Here is a 23,646-nt window from a genome sequence, read left to right on the forward strand (position 1 = left end):
TCTGAACTTGACTCTTGCTCTTGGATGGGACTAAAGTGGTGTATGAACTATGAGGAGTCAGAGCTTTTCCTCTTATTTTCTTTAAGACAGAATAATCTGTGGCTGTTTGCCTAACCAGACTGATGCTAAGGGCTGATTGATGAGCATATTTCTTATCCAGAGTAGCCTGAATCTACTACTACTGGTAGTTCCCTGTTGAAGCTGTCTGTCCTACAGTAGCTGCTTCAACAGATCCATATCGTAGAATCATCGAATGGATGATCTTCAAGGTCCCACCCTAAGCCTGTTCCACCCCCTTCCATAGGCAGGGTTGCCACCCAGTAGATCAGGCTGCCCAGGGCCCCATCCAACCTGCTGAAGAATTGTTCCATGGATCATGCATTTTCCTGGACCACTGACTTCCTCAGTGAAAATTCAGTTTGGATAGCAGGGTAGTCTTTCTTCAAGTGAAAATATAAAAATTTGGTCTATATCACTGTGGGAAAACATTACAGATCTTTCACTGGAGAGAAGAATGGAAAAATGGCTATAGGGAATGTCTGGGTGCAGCTGATTTTGGTTTGGGAAGGCCTTAGTCAAGAATGGAGGCAGCTCCAAAATGTGTCATTTTGTATTCCACACTTCACTTTTTTAGTCTATCAAAACCCATAAGTCCTACTGAAAGCTGCTGAAATACAAACCTGACAGTTTCCCGTGAGCTCCATGCCACGCAGGTCTCCAGAGGGGTGGAAAAAGTCTCTGAAAACCCTACGCTGGTAGATGGATTTATACCCAACGCGCTAACATAGTGTGAAAGCCTGAAAACATTGGCCGTCAAGTGAGATCCAGGTGATTGGTGTGAAATTGTAACTGCAGCCTGCTCTGAAGGTGCAGGAGCACATGGAAGGCATGTGGAAATGTTAGAGACTTGAAGCAGAGGAGCAGTGAAGAGTAGAAAAAAGATTTCCATACTCCGATTTTTTATTTTTTTTTTAATTCCTGATAATTTAAATCTTGAGTGCTTTTGCAAACTCAATAATATTTATGGAATGGATCAACTGATTTTTTTCAAGTACCTGTATTTATTTTAGATTTGGATTTTGATCGTATTATGTGTAAAAGATTATCCTGGATGAAGCGACACTTGAGAGAAAAAGAAGGTGAAGGAAATTACATTTTGGTTTTATGTTTTAAATATCAAACCATTTCATGCTAGCATAGGTCCTAGCTTTTATAAGCTTAGGTATTCAGTTCTAATGAAAAACTTGATGATGATATAAAAGATCACGACCAGTTCTTTAGAGAAGATACAGGCCATAAAAGGATGAAAAGTGTTTGTGGGTCAAATTAGAAAATGAGTAATTTATAGGGAACAGTGATAATAGGATACCCTGCTGCTGTTTACTGAATATAGGTAACTTGCTCTCTGCAAAAATAGGCAAACTTAATGAGGCTAGACTGAACTTAAATGCGGAAGGTGCAGGTTATGCAGGAGAACTGTCTTTTTTGATGTTACATGAAATACATAGTAGACAAATCCAAAACAATGCAGATTGGGAAGAAAGAGTTTTAAAATGCTTTTATATAGGGAGATTTTCGATATTATTGTAGACCTTAATGAAATGCGTCATACTGTTGTGGACATTGGATATGATGTTTCCTGAATAAACAACAGAAGTAAGAGACAACAAAAATCTAAGAAACAAGGGAGGAGGCTGTGTGAGACATGAGGGAATAAATAGAAAATGGCTAAAATGGGGTTGTAAATGAATAACTCTGTATGTTTATTCAAAAAACTCATCTGCAGTGTCAACAGAAACATATAACCAAAAAAAAGCATATTAATTTTCGTTCAAATTAATTCAGTTTCTGTCTAAGAAACAGAGACAGTCATTGCCACTAACTCATACTACCTCGGGATTTTGGTAAGGATTGGGTTTTATTGAAAAAGCTGCCATTTCTTGGTGCGCTAATTGGATATATACATGAGATGGTGGGTTGGAGTTGTCTTCACTTAAATCAGCCAAATCTGAGTTCAAATCCTTTTTTTTTTTTTTTTTTTTTGCTCTTTAGCTCAATATCTGTATGAGTGATGTTCTTTCAAATCTATTTTTTTTCCTGTTGCTGGTTTGTGTTTGTTTTGCTTTTTTTTTCCTTCCATGTTATGTTCACTTACCGTGTAGAACAGAGATGGTTTCTTTGTAGTGCTCTTTGCTGGCTGTGACTTGAAATACAGTATTGGGCTGTATGAATTCCTGATGGCTTTCGGAATGGCAAGGCAGATACTTCTGTTGGTGTATTTAAACTTCAAAGGAAAGTGTGCTTAACAGGGATTACAGGCAATAGGCCAGTTTGGGACTGAAGGAGATACAATTCCTTTTGGCTGTTCAGCGCTGTTAAGGGGGCCTCCAGAACATTAAGTCCAGTAAAGAGGTTTTGCATGTGTGCAGATGTTTGTCTTCTACTTGATAACTTCCCAAATTCTCTTTGTTTTAAATACATATTTTTCTACTGTTACTATCCTTTCTTTTTTCCTTCTGAGTTGGAACATTAATTTAAAAAGTCTTCTGTTGCTGAGAGCTGAACCCGACATTGTCTTCTGTATTGGCTCTGTGTGATCTGAGTAGCATTTTGCTGCATTTGCCCTAAGAATAGGTAAAAGCAAATGGCAGGAGTATAAAAAGATAAGGCTTTTGTAAGGTGAGCCTTTCTTCTGACTGTAGTATGTATGTTCTGTTCACTGAGATTTTCAGGGAAATCATGATTTTCCTGAAGCTCTACCCCAGTGTTATCTGATTGTATGTGGTACACTAAGTACTTCTGTACCATGCTATGAAGTTGAGCTCGAAAGATCATCAAAAGCTCAAAGGATAGAGCTCTTTGGCTGCAGATTTTTCCAGCTTTCCAAGAAGCAGTAGTTAGAGATCTAGCAAATTTGTTTGATCACTCTTAGAACAATCTCTGCTTTGGCCTTCCACAGCTTCCTCTGGAAATAGGTCCTTCCTAGTTGTCTTTAAATATTCCTGGGGTCAGACTAGGGTAAATATTCAGTAGCATATGTCTTATGCCAGAGCCACAGATATACTGTGATTCAACATGAACCGAGTGAACCCTAGTCGATGTAATCAGCACAAGCTGCACATTCCGATTTCATAACAGCCTATGCGTGCTGAAGGGGCTGCAGCCCCTCTGTGTGAAGCAGGTGGCAGAACCAACGTTCAGTCCTGCTCACTCGTCCCAAACAATCAACTTATCTATGCAACGACAGTGAAGCTCCAGCTAAAGTTCCTGCATTAATTATGTCTACCCGAACTTACAAGCTTTTAGAGCTATTTTGAACATAAATTTTGCAAGCTTGCAAGTCAGCCAGGGGTTGTTATTTTTTCCAAGGTACCCAACTTGCAATTAAATTAAGCTGCCAGATCCTGGTCATTATCAAAACTCTCTCTAAACATATGGATTTGGGATAAAGGAGTGCATGATATTTCTATGTTCCAATGTGATTACTCTTTAAGACACTTGCTGTGTTGGAGAGCTTCTGCCTAACCCTCTCAAACAGGATGTCATTCAAATATATCCTTCCTGCAGAGTACAAGAAACCTGGTTCTCCATTATATCTCCACTCTATTCCTTTACAAATTAAAGGATGGGCCAAGATGTGTTATACGCATTTAAAACCAGTATTTGGTCTACTATCCCGTTATCAGCCACTCCCCATAAGATGTGTGTTCCAGACCCTTCACAGCCCTATTGCCCTTCTCTAGACATGCTCCAGGGCCTCAGTGTCTTTCTTGTAACAAGGGGCCCAAAACTGAACACAGTACTCAATGTGTGACCTCCCCAGTGCTGAGTAGACAGGAACAATCACCCTCCTGCTTCTGCTGGCCACATTAATTTTATGCCAGCCAGGATGCCGTTGGCTGTCTTGGATGCCTGGGCACACTGCTGGCTCGTTTTCAGCCTGCTGATGACTAATATTGTCAGAACTTTTTCTTCCATGTCGCTTTCCAGCCACTCTGCCCCAAGGCTGTAGCGCTGCCTGGGGTTGTAGTGACCAAAGTGCAGCATCCAGCACGTGGTCTTGTTGAGTCTCATACAGTTGGCCTCAGCTCATCAATCCTGCCTATCCACTGTTTTGGTATTACGAATAGCTAATGATGGTGTATTTGGAGGTATGACAGAGCTGTACAATATTTAAAAAAAAAGTCTATTAATAACATATTGCAAATTATATGTTAGAATATACAGTCTCGTGCAGCAGTGTCTTAATGTGCTTAGAGAATGGTTCAGGTCTCTGTTTTCTTTCTCAGAACAAAGTGGAATATAGAATCCGGGAAATCTGAACATAGAACTTGTGGAGAGGTGGAACAGACCTGCATGTGCTCAAGTCCATGTTAGCGAGAACTTCCCTGGAAGCTGAATGCAATTCTGTGAGCCTCTGGACATTTCTTTCCATTTTTCCTCACACTTAGTTCTGTTTGTGCATGTCTTTCAGCATTTAGAAATAACCGTGCCTGAGTTTTTTTTGTATTAGTAGCCACTTGAATGCACAGTTATCCAAGCAGCAATACGTAACTTGAGGCTTAACTGTAGTGCATCTTTTTGTTAGGTATTACTGATGTAGTAGGAAGCATAGCTTTTATCCACCAAGAATTGATTAGAGTGAATAATTAACATGTAGTCCATCAATATGGAAGAATGAATGAATGTCTATTTGATATGAGTCTTGATGGATGATTTCATTGCTGGTTTAATCTCCGTCTGGTTTCTGTTTAATCTCTTTTATTGGCTCAGCTAACGTCTGAGCAGAATTTAAAACATGCTCATTACTTAAACACATAAATATTTGAATATTTTTGTGTTTTAATCTTATCTTTCATAGGGACTTTGTTTTAAAAAGTGTCTTCTGAAATCAAGCCACAGCAGACTTCCTGATTACTGAAAACATAATTTCTTAGCAAAATAAATTATAATAGATCTTTAAACTGAGCTGGAAAGAGTTGCTTTTAATAGAAACCTCCTATCTGAAGTTTTCTTTAGAACAGTCTTGGAAGATAAAAATCTGGAAAATGAGCCAGCCTGGAACAGCATCAGGAAATGACTGCCCAGGGACCTGTAGACTGAATAATGATGATGTCTATTATAAAACACCTAACTAAAAAGGGAGCCCCAGTAAAGCCCTTGCACACATGGTACATCTCAGTGTATGTCCCAGTGTACAGAGTGAGATCTTCATGCAGGGTAAGCATTTATCTCTTTTTTATGAAGATGATGTCATTATTAGGCACTTTGCTTTCAGACACCATTGCTTTCAGAAAGGCCAGCCCTTGCAAACTGGGTCACAGAGTTTATGCTGCAGGGGGTTACTTGTGAGGCAAACCTGAGCAATGGCTCTTTTCATCTTGGATGGCTTCTCTCCGTTCTCATCCCTCACCCCCAATATAGATCAGATACTTTAAAGCAGATGCTTGACTTCCAAAAATGCTCAGCCCTCCCATTTCCTACTGAGAGAGGGAAACGGTTACTATGGATTCTCTGCACAAGAACAGATGTATTCCAGCATGCTGGGTACTAACCATGCTGCTCTCTGTGTGCCTCAGGTTTTTCAAGTCCAGAATATGATTGGCCAAGGATAGCCTGGGTAGGTCTGCCCCGGCTTTGGATTCCTCCTGTTTCTCTTTTGCCTACCAGTATAGAGGATATCAGTGAAAAACAATAGCAGAGGTCTGAGTTCTCTTCATACTTCTAGGCACTGAAATCTCCTTTCCTCTTCTCCTAGCATTTCGCCATGTGTCGGATTGATGAATGACCTCAGGACAGGGCAATGCATTCAGAAATTGCAAAAGCTACATTTGGGGCTGGTTCTACACCCAGTATACAAAGAAATCACCGATATGTGTTTGTGAATTAAGAAGGGGGCTAGGAGACTAAGGCAACATGCAGCAAGAGGGAAGGGGCTTCCAGCAATTATGCCATCTACTCATTAACGTTGTATTGCAGTCTGTTAGAGGGAAGTGAATGTCAGATTGTAAGCTGAGTTGGCAGAAACTACTTCTCAAACTTTGGGGAAATCTGAGTGTGGAGCTAAGTGCTGTAGTTTGAACTCCCTTCTATGTGCAATGTTAGCCAGTGAATCATTAAAACATTTTGACATTCTGCCCATGCAATCTTATTCACTTCAGCTCATTTCTAGCACTTGATTCTATGCTCTGGTATATAAAACCTGGAAAGAATGATGGGGGAGTGGGAATAGTTTCTGGATCATTTCCTCCATCGCTAACTTCTATGAAGGCTCTAAATAGAAACAGAGCATACATTGCAGAAACACATGAAATGTCAGTCCTATAGTGCTGTCATTCATGAGAAACTCAGTGATGTTCTAGTAGTCATGTTTCTAAAACTGCAGTCATTTTGGCATTTCTCTATTTTTCATCTTCGTAGAAAACAGTGGCACTCCTAGAATCACCCTGCCCAATTCAATGAGATCTTCCATTAAGTGCATAAATAAGCTCTCTTTATTGAGTCGCAGCTCTTGAAAGACTTCTAGAAGTAGTTTTCTATAATGTATATTGTATAGTATATTTACCCTGTGTGTGTTAACATCGCAAGGTCTTACAGAGTAGAAAGACAGCCTAGAACTCAATTTTGTCTATATTTATGCTCTACAAAAGAAAATCTTTTGCACATCTGAGCTGCCTGGTAAGTGGATCTCTTATTCTATCCTCCATTATTTCTTTTGATTTGAGTTTCACTGCTGTGTTTTCTAAAGCATCACAGTTCATTTCTTTGATAGATGTGTATGTAAAAAAACATATCCATTTGCAAGGACATTTATTTTGTAGGTGTCTTTATAAATCAAGTACTCTAAACACAATACTGAGTTAATCTATAAATGCCCTCTGTGGGATGCAAAATGATAAGAATGAAGTATCGAATGGCTTTAAGACTGGAGGTTGGGCATAGAGTAGGTTGTTGGTGTGAGATCGCTAGAGGGTAAATGAACATAACCATTTTGTAATAATAGAGAATACTGCAGTTGGATCACAGTGGTCCTATACTCCTAAGCAGTGTCACCTGCTCAAGACTCACAATGAAGACAACTTCTCTACAGTCAGCGTATTCACAGGTTGAGCCCTCAGCCACTCATATTGGCAGACTGTGGTAGCAGCTGACTTGCATGTTGATCACAGAGGAGATCTGCGTCTTATTCACATTGTTGCTGCAAATGTTTTGTTGCCTGTTAAAAGCAGTTACTCACAAGCTTATCTTTAGATGCTGTAAGAGAAAGAGTGTCTAAACGCAATATTTCCTATGCCACCTCTAAGACCGAGGCTCACGGGCCCAGGAATAGCAACCCCCCCAGTCTGCATGGGTGGCAGGTTGTGCTGGTTGCTGTGCAGTCTCCTGTGATTCTCGTCCTATTCCACCTGTAACTTACCTCTCAAGCACGGGAAAACACACTGACCTTAGTTATTTACCTGCTACCAAATCTATTTGTCTACAGGAAGGCTGAGGCAGAGCAAGTGTATGAATCCACATCTCCCAATTTTTAAACTGCTTTTAATTAGATACTATTTAATTGACTGGGAAGCACTTTTAACTTTTTATACAGCAATCTCTTTCATGTGTAATTTTTTTCTCTTCATTCTTGCTATAACATGAACAGGATGGGATGTGCTCAGTGCAACGTCTGAGCGTACAGAAACACAAAGAATAATGTTTGAAAAATATTACAGAAAAAAAAGAAAAGATTCAGAAGATTTAGCTGCAGTGAGAGAACATGTCACCTTCCCACCTGATTCTTGCCCTCCTAGGCTTACCCACAGAATAGGCATGATCAAAAGTAGGTCTTTCTTTGCTAGCTAAGACATATTTGTGTCTGCTAAAATCCCTTCCACGTTAATACCCTGGCAGTATGTTGGCCTCTTACTTTCTGTGGCTTGGACACAATAGCCATAACTTCAATGAAATGTCAGAGAGGAGAATAAAAACAGTTAGAAATGATTGTTGGTTTCTTTATCCTTCTGAGATTGTGGGTGTATGTAAAACAAAATGGAGTTCAGTGTTCATTTCTGGTCACTGAGAAGATTATCCTTCCAGAATGCTCCATTCAACAAAGCACTTAGGCAGAACTTTAGGTACAGAATGTGGTGAGTTCTAGTTTTCTAGTTGTCTGTTTTCTTCATCTCCACCAGGCCAGTTTTTCTTCCCTGCTGCTCCGATCAGACCTCCCAAACGCATATTCCCAGTCCCCCCTGGCTTCCTGCCTTGCCTCCCTGTTTCACAGGCCTCGTTCTCATGCTAAAAATGTGAGCACCTTGTGCTTCCTTTTTAGAGGGATTTTCCTTGCAGGCTGCGGGGCACTTATTCCCACATGAGACTAGCAAATTCCCTTGGCTGGTAGCGCTTTCTTCCATTCCTCTCCTTTTTGTTACCAAAATGCTCCTCCTCTTATTCTGTTTTCAGGAACAGCTTCTGTCCTCACCCCATTCCACCAAGGACTTCTTCAGCGAATAATCGCTGCCTTCACTAGCACTTCTGTCAAATAGCTGTCTGTCCTTGTTCTTGTTGCTCATCTCATTGTCCTTTCTCATAGTTTATTTTGAATGTATGGTACAGTTTAAAGCCTCAAACAAGCTGGTTGTGCAAAGACCTTAATCCTTAAATGACAGGGCCATGTATTATCCTTTGGGATGGGTGAACTACATGCCTTGTCTAAGAGTCAGTGGAGGCATGAAAGTTTTGTACACAAACACAGCTGCAAATAGATCGTATGGATTCATTTCTCACCTGCTTCGGGACAGTTCATGCCCAGGTATTGCATCAAAACAAGTGTATGATGTTTTAGAAAAGGAGACCCCACTGGACAGAGAACCTGTACGGATATAAATAATCAGTCATATGTATTTTACTTGCACAGTAATCCTAGTGGACGCTTTGTATCAGAATGAATTGGAAAGACTGATTTCTTCTTCATTAACAAACTGAAGTATATTTGCAGAGCAAGGGGTAATAAATCTTAAAGCTTCAATACATCAAACAGTTCAAAATTGCAAATTGTTTTACCCTTTCAGTCCTTTTTGGTCTTTTTTAATTCTTCCAATTTTAATGCATAAGAACAGTGACAATCACAATGAAGGGTTGCTTTCAGAAAAAATGTTTGCAGCTTTACTAAAGGTTGGAATTTGGTCGTTCACAAAATGGCACTTGTATTCACAAGTTTATTTCCAGTAAATTAATTTTCTCCTTTATGATGGACATCACTTTAAGTCTTACAAAGCGCTGTAATTTCATTATAACACTTTTCCTTTCCCATGAAGTTGATTTCAAGTCACCTTTATTTACTGACTGGTCTTGTCTTTGCTTGTTGTATAGTTGTTTTACAGAAAGTGCTGCTGGCATTTACTGTGACCTCTTAACTATTACATCCGCCAGTTAGCAGGCTGAGTTGTATTAACTTCAGGTTGTAACTTGATTGAAGTGGTACAAGGTAAAAATAGATTTTTTTTGTCTAGGGGACAAGACCTGAAAACGATGAAGTAAAGTGCCTTGAACACTTATTAGAATGCTGTATTAAAATTCTGAGATTTGTGAATAAAGCAACTGTAGCTATTAACTTTCTCTCTCTTAAGAGATGATAACTATACAAGTAAATCTCTAAAGGTTCTTTGAAATTGTTGCCCACAGTCATTTCCAGGCACTACTTCCGTGAGGCCTCGGCAGAGTTCTGTCCTACTTAAGAGAGAGGTCCAAGCTCTTTGAGGCAGGATGACTTCCAACTTATGCCCTTAGGAATCTACACTTGATGTTGCTGGAAATATGCTATGGGAACAAGAGCCAAAGCAGTTGTGACACATATTCATTAGTAAAATCTTTTATAACCCTTTTCTTTAGTCATCTCTGCATTTCCAAATGTGTTGCTGCTGTGAGCAGCTTTGTTTGTGAGAATGAATTCAAAGTCAGCATCCAACAGCTTAGACAGTTTCAGCTGAGGTTCAGCCTCATAAATTTGAGAACGCCCCATTTACCAACTGGTCAGTTTTACTTAAATATTTTTTAAACACAGCCTTAGAGAGCTTGAAGGAGTAGGAGAGGAAAGAAGAGTTGTTTCTGCTTAAAATGTTTTTAATTATCATTGAGAATTTGTCAGAACGATTCAGACAGTTCAGATTAATTTGTTTTCTCCTGATTTGTCATTTTTTCCAAAAGAACAACTTGCAGTCACCTCCGTTAAAGTAACCTCAAGTCTGCATATGAAATGCTCCTTGCTAGACCTTGTCTGTAGCTTCCGTATCTCTTCATTGCAGCAGTGTGTTATATGAGCTAGCAAGGCTGGATGCTTGAAGCCATGGTTATGTGGAGTTCAGTGTGTAACAAAGTTGCTTGAGAGGCAAAATAAAACCTATTTGGTATTAAATTGCTTTGCTCCATATGCCACTTCAGCCTGTTGTAGGTGGTAGAGCTGTTTCAAAATCAGCTCATGATTGTCTACAATCCATTGCTGCCACCATTGCAATGCCTGTGAAATCCTTGAGAGCTAGTGCTCCTGTTCTTCACTCTGGAGAATGGAGCAGGAAACTCCAAATGTGTGCAAAACTGTTGTGCAACTGAAGTGGCTAAATGGTTATATAGCATAGGCATAAAAATACCACTGTGCCATTTGTTATTGTATCTATCTCTCATTCACTGAAAATGTTGAGATATTTCCATGGCTGGGATATGACCAAGAGTTCCTTTTACCTTTACAAAGGCAATAGATGCACCCACCTTCACTTTTGGTACCCTTGCTTGCTGATCTGGCCATTCTCAAGGCTGCTGCCATCTAGGAGCGCCAAAACTGCAATGCAGAGATAAGTATCATTACCTTCAATTTTACAGAAATTTCAGAAAACTGAAACACAGAAATGTAAAATGAATCACTCCAGATCTACTTTTCTCATCGTGCTGTCATTTATAAAGTTCAGCTCTGGTCTGCACAAGTTTATCTATTTGACCCTCGTGCTTTTCTGTCCTTTTGGGGAGCACATCTTTGATCACAGTCGATGTACATCCTGTGACAGAGCCCTGTCAGATTTGCACAGTGGGGAGATAAAACTGTGTGTGTAAGTACAGGCGTGTAGCTCATCACAATGACATGGCAGTAGTGCACTGAGTTCAGCTCACCCTGGAAGTTGGTCTGATCCTTACTAGATTTATCACTGACAAAGACATGATTGCTGATCCCACTGCAGATTTCTAAGTTACTACTTTTCTTAAAGGCACAATGTGTCCCTGTACTTTCTGTTGGAATTGTAAATACTTTTGTTTTTTTTCCTGAAGACCCAGTGGATTTTCTTCATAGCCATTTCTGAAGCCATTTGATTCTGAGAGGCCATTCCAGCACGCATAATTTTCTCAAAACCTCGTTCTTTGTTACTTTGCACAAACAGTTTTTCTGTATCTCTGTTCCCAGAGACGCTGTTGATGCCCCATCCCTGCAGGAGGCTTGGAAGGAGGTGATCTTTAAGCTCCCTTCCAACCCAAGTCATTCTGTGATTCTGTGATCTTGTACAATTGCAAACATTCCTGTAGAACACTTAATTCTCTGCAGTCTTCCAACTTAGATTTTATCAAAGTGAGTAGAAAAATTGAAGTTAAATTCCTGTTACAGATAAAAGTGAAGAACATAAGGTTTTTAAAAAGGACATATGGATACAAATGTACATATTTAAACAAACATGTTCTGATCAGCTCAGATTTTTCTCTTCTTTCTCTTGTGCTCAAAATGTGATAAGACACAGAGGATAGTGAAGTCCCTACAGGGCCCGATCTGAGTCTTGCAAAAGATGTTAGAAAAATTTCCAGTGTTTTCTCTGAGTCTCAAACCAGATCCTTGTTGTCAGGAAAGCATCAGTGAACAACATGGACTTGCTTCATCTATGTGCAAAACTCCTGTATATAGTTAAAGATGCAGAAAATTTTCAGTGCAATTTCAATTCTATTTTGAATGTGTTCTTCTTCCACTAAATGACTCATTATAAGCTATGCAAAATAACCTTAACAAAATACAAGAAACACACAACTAGAATTTCTAGAGATGAGAACATGAACAGAGATATTTGCCATGGAAATGAACGTTGATTTTAATGCTTTCTATTTTTTCTGATCCAGTTCTCAGAGAATAAATAGGAGACTCACTCAGTTTTAGTGGGAATAGTGCTAGTCACCTTACACACCAGTTTCTGAGATCTTCATCTCAATGTGTAGGGAAATAATTCAGTTACTAAGCACCTTAGTGTCACTAGAGTTACAGCAGCTGTGTAAGATGAGAATCTGTTCCTGCAGTATCTGTCCTTAACATCAAACATTCAGACAATTCAAGATTTTGGCACTGGAATATCCAAATCTCATAAAGATGAGTAGTGCTGTGATTACAAATATCTTTTGTGGTGTTCGTGTGCTGCTTGTTTGTGGAGAGGGATCATTTTTATACCTTAATAAAGAATAGCTAGCTCCCTGGGGCACCTTCTAATGATGCCACAAGTGCATTGCAATACCTGGTTAATGGCAGTTTTGTATTGACAATGGACTTCTATGAATCATGAGGAGCATTAAAAAGAAAACACTTTCTTATCTGTATGTTCAGATGCTTTCTAATTGCTCAGGTGTATTTCAAATAGCTTTGCAATTCCTTGTGTTGCATTACTCAAATTTCCTAGTGTCTTATACAAAAATAATTGAAATGCAGCCAAAAAAATTTGCACACCATTATGGGGAATACTTCCTACTGCACATCTTTTATCTTGTTAATAAAGGATAAGAATGTGCATGTGTAGACTGCATGTCCTCACTTTTATTTTCTGCTTTCAAACGTAGCTGTTTTTTTATCTGTAATAGGTTGTAGATGTACCAACTTCCCAGTTACAGTAGAACTGAGAGGAAAAATTGAGACCATTAAAACAACGAGAAAAAATATTGAGTATTTGCTAGTGAAGCAGATTGTGTTAGAAACTATCATTCAAATTCTGGTGAGAGCTGAGGGCTTTCCAGATCTCACATCCTCAATACAGACTGTAGGGCTCACTGTTTCCTGTACTGCATGGTCCTGGGGATGTTCTACAGCTACTGACAGTTATATTTGAAGTGTTGGAAAATTTCAAGGAAAATAACATTATAAGAAGTGTAAAGTCCTAACCACAAGTGCAATATTTTTGCATAAATGTGGCCTAAAATACTCCTCTCACACTCAGGTTGTTCAAATTAATATTTAAGCTAAACTATCATTTTCTTGTGGATGAAGAGCATGAATGGAAAGAAAAGAGCATATGATAGATGCCATCTGCTCTCTCTTTCTCTCCCCCTTGCTCTCCCCTCTCCCATTTTTTTCCTATATATATATATATAGGAATTTATATATATATAAATTGGTAACTGATTTCTTGCCTGGCCCCCTTCGGGGAACAAAGTGAGACTGAAGGGTTGCAAGGCTGTGGGAGGCTGGTGGGTTGCCTGAGGGGCTGAGGATGAAATCTCACTTCTGTGCTATAGATGATCACAACTCTTCTTTGGCTATTCAATCATGAGACAGCAAAGGCTTTCAAGGATCAACAACAGATTTATGATAAAGCAAAATCAAGAAAAGATGAGGAGTTTCCTGCAGGAAAATATTTCCAATGTGAACTTCTCCATCCAGTGCTGCTGGAAAAGATAAATCTGTAAAATTTCAGGCTCTCAATAGGTCATGCAGTCTTCCTCCTCCTCCAAGCAGAATATCTGCTCTGGTCCTGACAGTTGTTTGTCTCAATCCGTCTCATGTCCGTATTCAAAGATCACCATTGATGGAGATCATTCTGCCTCCAGGCAATTTGTCTTCCACATCCCTTTTCATGAGGGATTTTTCTTTGTATGTGTCTTGAATATTTTGTGTAGCTACTACCTTACCTATTCACTGAGGACATCAAAGATTTTTTTTCTTCCTTCTTTCATAAAGAGCTCACGAGTCAGCACATCTGATGGTTTTTGTTTTTTTTTCAACCTGTATTTTTCCGTGCATTATGTGTACCAGTAAGAGCAGTAATGGGAGTTCAGATCTTCAGATATGAAAACAGTGCCTTAATCTACCATGCCATCAAATGTCAGCCATGGATGCTAAAAGACCTAAAAGTTTGAAGTTCAGGCTGGAGTTTAGATGGTGAGTTTTGGCCAGGGTCCAGCATGGCTAAAAATCCATTTTGAGATAGAGACAGTAGCTGTACCAAGCTGGGCTGATGGACTGCCAGCCAGGCTCTTCAGAGCACTGGAGGAAACCTGCTTCTTGTGTTGGGTATAAACTGCGTAATAGAGCCAGAGACAAAATGCAAAATGCCAAGAAATGTCTGGTAGCTGTGCTATACAGATGTATTCTGTGAGGCACAAAGAAGTTGCATCGAGGCCTTCCAAACTTGAAAACATCAGAAAATGCTACGAAACGCTCTCAGAAGTCAGAAACACTCTAGAGAAGTAATCTTGGCCTCTTAGGACAGCAAGCACGGTGCTAGGCAGTTGGTCCCCATTCCAGCTTTTGCCACTCAAGTATGAATGCAAAATACAGAAGCATATTGTCTGCTGTCACAACTCATCTGTGAAGCAGATGTTTCTTTTGGGGGAATTATTCATGCTAAAGATCACACTTCAAAGTAAACAATAATTGTCATTTGTTGCCTGTAAAAAAAAAAAAAAAATGAAAGCTGGAAATCAAACTAATGAGTACATTTCCTCAAGGGAACAGACAGGACAGGCAATATGATCCTTTTGCAAAACTTCTACTACATACATAGGTTGCTCCGAAAGTAATGCCTCTTTATTTCTGTGGAAACTACAATGGGTACAAAGAGCACAATAACACTGATGGAGCATGTTCTCAGTTACAAAACACTGTTCTTCAATGTAGTCACCACCATTAGCTGGGTATTTTTGCCTGAACAGGAGTCTGCATGCTGTGCACAAGAACATCTGTACAAGCAGACGTGACCCACTGTTTCACAACTGTTACAATGGTGTCAGTGCTTGGAAAATGTTGCCTCCGCAGTTCATCTTTCATCAGTGTGAACAGGTGGAAGTTAGAAGGCACCACTTCCAGACTACATGGTGGATGTGGTAGGACAGTCCAGCCAAGATTGGCCATGTACTGTATGGTCTTCAAACTGGTATGGGGCATGGTGTTATTGTATTGTGAGAGAAAGGTTGTCTTCTTCTCTGGCCTGACTCTGGAAGTTTGAACCTTCAGCTTAGTGAGCGTTGTGATGTAGCAGTCGGGGTCTACAGCCTGGGTTAGCTTTGTAAATCCACTTCTGGATATAACGTGTCTCAATTTACACAGACCAAGAAGTCTGCAAAGAGAGTTAAATGCAGTAGGTTTTCTGATGGGCCACTGCTTTACAGCCTTCTACCTCTGACTTCATTTCAGGAAGCTAATATGACTTCACAAAAACCAAAAGCAGCTGCATTTCCACTTACTACGTGGTTTATCCCACAGGCCAGTCTCAGCTTCCTTGGGTGAAGTACAGGATGAATGGCAACCTCTAAGTGTTTATGGATAACCTGGGAAGCCAGACTTGTCATATGGTTCTGGGAGTCAGAGGCTGTGTCTCATTACTAATAAGTTACATGGTGCCAAGGAACATTCCCTTGGAACTAGACTCAAGCTGTCTGTCTGTGTTTCTGTACTGCCAGAATGATCCTTTTGGCTGGTTTGCCATAGAGCTGCAGACCTCTATTTTGATACGTGATATTTTGGATTTGCTGAATGATGAAACTATTTCATCAGCTAGTTTCTGACCTTTTCTAACTGACTACATCATATTTTAAAGCATGAGAGAAACCCATTTTGCATTTACTCCGTAAAGAATGCTGTATAGACAGGAATTTAGCAGAAAATTTGAAATATATTGAAAGTATTTTGAAAAATGAGGAAAAATATTGTGATTTCTAGTATTTGTTTCTTCTTGGAAATTCCATGGATCATTTATCGATGAACAAAAGACTAATTAAAAACTTATGAGGGTGTTCGGGAGATAGATTTCATCAAGTCTTCTCATTATCAGTTCGGAATCGTATGGCCAGACCTAGTGCAATTACTTTTATGGACTTTGAGAATGGTCATTTAATGCCATAGCCTTCATTACGTTATGCTAAATATGTTCACTGCAAGTTTGCAACCCAAAGGTGATGTTGTTCTGGTTAGGCAAGCTTGAGGAAAAATGCTGTGTGTTTGAGCTCCTGGGATGAGTGTCTTACTTGGAAGGTAGGAAGAGAATGTTGATGTTCTCTAGACTTGTGTGTGTGTTAAAGCTGACAATTCAAGACATGTCTGTGGTAGTTTTATTCCTTAGCTCCAAACAGAAACCCGTCTCCCTGAGCTGATTCCAGATTTATAAGCACGGTGTGTAAATTGTTACAGCACAGAGTGTTGGATAATTAAGCAGCTGCTTTGCACACAGCTCCTTCATTCTTCGGTAAGCAGATGTTTCATCTTGTTGCTGATTTCAAATATTCCACGGTAACATACCATATGCATAACATCACTCAGATTTTTAATATTTTGGTGTGCTCCTAACCAAAGATCAAAGCTCCATGCCCCATTATATGAGGTTCTGCACAGGCAGTTAGCACGGAAGAGATCCTGAGTGAGTGCCAATCAGTGTGTCCCCACTGAGTCCAGAGGAACAACAGCAGTTCATGCTGGCTGACATTTCCCTTGCAGATGTCAGACGTGAAGCCATGATTTACGTACCAATAGCAGTGAGTGGGAGGATGAAGTAACAAGAGGAGCAGAAATGAGCAGGGATGCATAAGTCAGAGCTTGCCATTTGCCTTTCTCCTGCAGCTGAACAATGGCAATCTGAGTTATTCATCTCCATCCACAGCTCCTAACAACAGGATTCGCTTCTGATGATATCTTGTGGCCTTTTGAGTATGTTAGCAGAGGAACTAGAATCTTGCCTGTATTTACCTTCTGTGTTATCAGACACAATAAGCAATTCCCAAAAGGCAGACGAGGTGAATAAAACAAAGTATCAGGTTAAATGATGTATATTCCTTATCAGTTTAGGAAGGTGTTCGTGCATCCTGATTTTACGCTCTTTATTGTGCTGGATTTAAGAGTGGCATATGCGTGCAGAGCCATGCAAAGCAGGTGCAGCCCCGAGGTACAAGCCCTTCTGTCCTGCCCTGCTTGTGGTTTTCCTGTCTGCTGCTGAGGCTGCTTCCTGGGGCAGTGTGTTAAGCAGCTGCTAAAAACATTTGAATAGAAAGAGAAATATTCTAAACATCAGGAAGTGGCAGCCAGACTGTTCCAAGGATGCATATTGTGTGCTAGTGAAGCAAGATAGCCTGACTCTGTTATCAGTGCTGTCAATCAAATGCTGACTTCCAAAGTTCTGTATCTTCCACATACAGATATTTCCATTCAGTTGTGTGCTTCACGGGGAAAGATTTAAGATGGTGTTGATAATTTTGGACTTTCTGATCTTTTGCAGGAATTAATTTGCCCTGCTAGGGAATGCACACCATCCCTATCCCTAACCTACGTTATAGACATTTATACATAATCTCAGTATAACTATAATGGGAATAAAATTTATACTTGAATTCATACTTGTTCCTCGTTGGGAAAATGGCCGTGAACTGCGGGGAAGCAGATCTGCTTGTTCCATAGATAAACTGTTGTTGTACATGGTCCATATTCCGTATTTATATATATTGTTCCAGTTCCTCAGTTGTTTTAAATTCATGTACCTCTCAGAAAGTGAATGAAGCAGATGTGCCAAATTCAGAGGCTGGCTGAGTCCGGCTTAATGTCTGCAGGTGCTGAATTTCCCAAGGCTGGTGCTTTACCGTTAACGGATGCAGGAGAAATGACTGCCTTAGAATTTCCATCTCCCTTTCACATAATGGCAGAATTTTGAAATTATTGTGTAACATGCCCTTCTTCCCATTACACGATCCTCATTCTGTTCACCATTATTTTTAATAGACCAATTTTCTCTCTTGCTTTTCATCCACCGAGTCTTTACTATTATTATCATCAAAGTGTTTGTGGGCTGCCAGCATTTGATATTTCATTTCGCTGATTTAATTACGTCTGCAGCCTGTTCTGGGGCTGTTTATTTTTATAGATCTCCAAATCCTCTTCTTTATCAAATTGTTTACATCTGAATCCGTTTGTTCACGGTTTATATGTCACTTAGCAATTGTATCCTTTTGTACTTTGCATTTGTTCCTGAGGGGTGTTTTAGTTTGATCAAATTTTACAACTTTGTGAGCAGACAGCTAAGAGGAGATCTTCCTATCTAGGGGTAAAAGAAAGCTCCGGACATAGCTAACACCATCTGCTTTTTCACCCCTGCTTCCTGCGGGCATATGTGAGTGTGGAGCCACGTCTGTTACCAGCTATTGGGAACTGACAGCTCATGGGAGTGTTAGATTAAAGGAAGAGACATTTTACACACACTTGCTCCTGTATCTGCAATTTACATAGGGTATAAATATAGGGTTACATAGGGTATGTATAAACAGGGTGTTTACTGAGCTTAGTTTAGTTTCCGAAGAGTGGAGGTTCTTTATTGCAGAGGGTTGTGGGAGAGGATGACGACAATATGAAAGCAAGAGTGACATTTTGGCTCAGCAGAGCTCCATGATGCAGCATGCCACCAAGAAAGCTCTTGGAGATATTGATATTCCAGGGGCTTCAGTCTTGCTTTGAATTTTGCTGACTGACCTCCTGTCATTGCAACTACTTTAGCAGTAGTGATGCACACACTCATGCACGTGCTGTAGTTCTGTTCAGTTTCTTGCTTCTACTATAATTAAGAGTCCATAAATAAGTGCTTCTAATGCACTTGACTAAAGAAAGTAATTGCTATTTAAATGGGTAATTTATTGTGTGCTAATTAAAAGCCCAATAGGTGAGAACATTTTAATGAAATGTAACTTAACTCAATAAGCAGGTTTTTAATAATCATTAGTTGCCTGAAATATACCTGATGCAGCAGTTCTGCAATGACAAGCTCTAATTGATGTTTTTAACGTATATTTATTGTGGATAAATTGCTATTTTGTTGTATATCTCTCTTTCCCTGTCTTTCACATGCACAGCTTCCCAGCTGGAGGCCCCATTCTGCTTTATTACAGTCTATTCTTCCCTGCTTTGGGAACTCTTCTCTATTATGCTGGTCACTTCATCCCAGTTACACCAGCATGAGGCAGGATGTGAGCAAACAGACGTGGGGAGCTGCCAGCTTCTACAGAAGAAAAGGTGCTAGCTTTTAATTTCAGATGAGTATCAGAAAGTACAACAGAGATCTGCTTTCTTTCCCGGTTTGACTTACAGTATGAGGCAGAGAAACCCTCGAAGTGTGTAAGATGCTAGCCACTCATCTTAGAGCAGAATGATTATGCAAAAAGAATTGTAAACCTGAGTGTCTCTTGGTAACAAATTTAACTTTCAAAGAAGGAAGCTTAAGAACAGGGGCTGGAAAGTGAATGCGCCTCATACAATGGAGCAGTGTGCCAGCTCTGTTTGAATTGAATATCCTGGAAGATGTTTGAGCTGGGAACAAGTAGCATCTGATTTAAGGACTGAGAGAATAGACAGCTGATCTTCTTGGCAAAAATAGTATGAGAAGGCTGCCCTGACCTTTCCTCAGCACTTGCTTGCTGTTTGTCCTCAAGCATCTTCATTTTAGGACAGGAATTAATGGGCTTAGGATGAGAGGCAGTGGCCTTAAGTTGCCCCAGGGGAGGTTCAGGTTGGATATCAGGAAAAATTTCTTCTCAGAGTGATGAGGTATGGACACAAGCTGCCCAGGGAGGTGGTGGAGTCACTGTCCCTGGAGGCGTTCAAGGAAAGGGTAGATGTGGCACTGAGGGACACGGTTTAGTGGACACGGTGGGAATGGGTTGGTGGTTGGGCTGGGTGATCTTAGTAGTCTTTTCCAGCCTTTATAATTCAGTGCTTCCATAATTTCACTGTGCTTTTCTGGTGTCTTTTTCCACCACTGGAACACTTCTTATGTTTCTGAAAATTTAAAGAATGGTCTTCTGAGACTGGAATGCACAGGACACAGAACAGGGACATCAGTAGCTCCAGTGGGATGGAGGTAACCATTAAAAAGTCACTGCACTTTCCTGGGCATCCTTTTTCCCCAGTATTAAATGGAGATAACAACGTGTTTCCTTCATGAAGCCATTTGGTATATCCTGTTGAAAATCCTATATAAAAGTTCATCACTTTTGTCACTCAGGCACTGATTTAGGAATTTCTGGAGCACTCCTGCATGTTGAGAATCACACTGATATACACGAGAATATTAAATTCTGGTGCTGAACCTGGCTAATTTGAAAATGACATATTTTTCTAGGGTGATGCCTCAGATAAACCTTATATAAGAAAATGAATTAGATTTATAGCTAGAAAGAACTGCAGGATTTTATGATCATCCCAGCACTCCTGCATTTAGTAAATTATCTTGTGTTTGATCATGACAGGGTACCTCTTGGCTTATGTCAAAGTTCTTGTTTCCTGGAGTTTTCTCTGTTTCCTGGAAACTAAACTCTAGTGGAAAGTGTTTTGTTTTGTTTTGTCTGATTTGTTTGTTTGGTTTTTTTTTTTTTTTTGAGTCTTTTAAGTCTAACAATGCATCAGTCTTACAGCTCTTTGGTTCCTGCCACTGAAAGGAGATACCCGTAAATGGTTAAATAAGAAACTCCCTTGGGGTTTGATCTGATGAAGATGATGCTCATTTAGAGAAGGAGCAAATACTTTAACAAGTACTATCCTGATGAACTATCTAACTTGACTTCTGAATAGTAACTACTAATTGGAGAGAAGAAACCATGAAATGTTGTAAGAGCAAGCCTGAATGCTGGTATCATAATCTGATTGTAGTCATGCATCATAATTAAATTTTAATTTACTTGTGAGCTTCAGATGCCATATTTGGAATGCTCGGTTTCAATCCAGTTTTTATTACACAATGAAGAACCCTCTGAAGGATTCAGAGTAACAGTTCAGCTGGTCTAATCAAGTCAGCAAACAGGGATCCACCTTAAGGCAAGAAAGAGAAAATGGTGGGCAAACACTGATACAGCCCACTGGATGCAGGCAGAATAGTCAGATAAGAAACAGTAGGGCACAATTTCAGGAGACAAGATCTTTGGCACAACTAACTAATAGCATTTGGAGAAAATGAACAAGCTTTCAAGAACTGAAATGCTTCTTCAGGACTGGCAAAGAAAACAAAAAACTTGAAGCTTTGTCCAACCTGTGAAGAAATTAGCATTTAACTTAAGATAATCACCTAGAAAATTAGGGAGAAAAAAAAAGGTGAACTCCTTAGCCATAATGGAGCATCTGAGGATACCAACAAAAGGTCATGAGTTAATGTGCCCCTGCAGGCCAGAGAGAGGGAGTGTGAGCTTGGAGAAAGCTCTTGGGAAGGGTGGGAAAGTGGTACCACCAAACCATTGCCTATGTTGGCTCCATGGGTTTTAGTGCCTGGGAAAATTCTGAATTTCAGTTCCCAAACATTGGATTAGTCTCCTTTGGGGCGACTGGTAGATTAGGACTCAGAAAATTAATGAGCAGACTTGCGCCTAATTGTAGTCAACAAAGCAGCAAACCAATCCTGAAAAATCACAGTAGAGATTGATTAATTCAGAAATGTCTTAACACAGTCTATGAAGAACATTTTTCCCTCCTCTCAGCTCCAGATTCCTACTCTGAATGCTTAAACTTGTCTGAATTACAAGCAAAACTGTCAGCCTCCCTCAAAATGGGGGAAAAAAGTACTTTTAAAATGCTTATGCATTATATAACACATACCCATATATCATTTATAAGGACATTAGCAACTTGTGTTACTTCCTCATTTTGGAGGTGATGCATTAGAAGTGAAAATGCCACTACCACCATTTTCTTCTTACATAAAGCAGATTTGTGTCCACAGTGCCTGTGTGCAGATCTTCTCCGTGATTTTCAAACAGCTAATTGAAGGCCATTGCCATAGCTTCTTGGGTAGTATGGCCAAACAGATAAATAAAGGTGGCATACAAGGAGCCTGGTGGACTCCAGTGCCAATTTCATGCGCGTGCTCTGTCTCGATTAAAGCAAAAATGTTTGCATATGTCTTGTATCCAAAGGAAGCTTGATGCACATCCCTTCCTGTTGAGCCAGCAAAGCTTCTCTCACGCCTATTGCTTTTGCAAAGCAGATATACATTAATGGAAGCAGTCAGAGCATGTATCTACCTGGCTCATGATTTACGTATCTCTGGAAATATCCTTAAAATGCAGATTAAAAAAAAAAAAAAAAAAGTGATAGAGAAGATCCAGATTAATAGTTGAAAGGCACTCTGTGTATCCTCTTACACAGAGATATTAATTACGAAGTGTCTCTTCAGTCTTATTTGCAGAGTTTCCCTTTCACTATCTGGAACCTGAAAACGGTGTAACATGCTAGTATAGAATATATTGTAACTAATGAAATCAACTATTTACATATTTTCTGTTAAATATTTCCAAATTAACATCTAAAGGAAATTTTTTTCCCTGTTTGTATTGCTCTGCGTTATATGGGTTCTGCGAGGCTGCTCAGCCCATGCTGTAGAGATTCCTGCATAAATGTTGTTAATACAGTGCAGGAGAGGATGACAGATATGAGTCTTACAGAAATAAAGCTAATCCTGAAACTTACTGTTTTCATTTCCTTGTGGTTTTGCATTTACATTTTATAGCATTGAAACTCTTAGTGGGCATAGCGTGGATGGGTTGATGGTGGAACTGGATGATCTTAGTGGTCTTTTCCAACGTTTATGATTCTATTACTCTATGATTCCAGAGAGGACAAAACACCATTCCTGTTCACGACCAAGGAGTGCTTGCCACAGCCCACCATCTCCAGTGGCAAGGCTTTGCCACCACTTTGCCATCACCACGGGGCACGGAGTGCCATGAGCTGTGTGGAGCTGAGCAGTGAGGAGGAGATGGCCGTGCACGTAGCGTGGAAGCTTTGACTTCATGGTAAGTCAGATCTCTTAATATTGTTTTACTATATTTTTTGAGCTTCATATTTAATTCAGGTCAAATCTGAACTACTAAACAGAGCCGTTATGTAGCGCACATAGCAGATATACGAAGTGAGGTTTTAGCATAGCTCTGACCTAGTTACTTCACGCAATGTTGTCTAAAAGCAAAAAATTGAAATCCCTTATCTAAACAAAAATGAGCCTTTGTTCTCCTGCTTATTGTGGCATTTTGCATGTATTTGGTTTCAAAGACTGATAAACTATTCTGAATCTTTCATGGGCATCATAAAGGCTTTTCCCTTTTGGTAACCGACCCAACAGTGTACTGGAGAAATGGATGTCTGCTATCTGAGAGATATGGAGTGATCTTGAGAAATCTGATGGCTGAAACTATTTTTTATTATTTTTTATTAATATTTATCAACTAGAGTTGGTAAATATTAATGAAACATTAAAAATAGCTAGATGTGTTTAAAGAATTACTCTATTTTTGTTACTGCTGTCAGAAACAAAAGATGAGGTATTGGCAGGAAAGAACAGGAAAACCAAAAACTGAAATGTTGAGATGTTTGAAGGACTCATAAAATACAGATGTGCTTCTCAAATCTTTCTAAAATGGATCCAC

General features: G+C 39.7%; 1 long non-coding RNA gene across 2 annotated transcripts in view; it reads left to right on the plus strand.

Annotated features, from left to right (window-relative positions):
• LOC110406048 overlaps nucleotides 1–23,646 on the plus strand; it is a 57,323-nt gene that overhangs the window by 19,663 nt on the left and 14,014 nt on the right. For both annotated transcript variants that reach the window (XR_002443224.1, XR_002443225.1), the window contains exon 3: nucleotides 22,835–23,016. This is a non-coding gene — a long non-coding RNA (uncharacterized LOC110406048). The remainder of the gene's footprint in view (nucleotides 1–22,834; nucleotides 23,017–23,646) is intronic.

Source organism: Numida meleagris, chromosome 13, assembly GCF_002078875.1.
Source record: "Numida meleagris isolate 19003 breed g44 Domestic line chromosome 13, NumMel1.0, whole genome shotgun sequence".
Classification (NCBI taxonomy): domain Eukaryota; kingdom Metazoa; phylum Chordata; class Aves; order Galliformes; family Numididae; genus Numida; species Numida meleagris.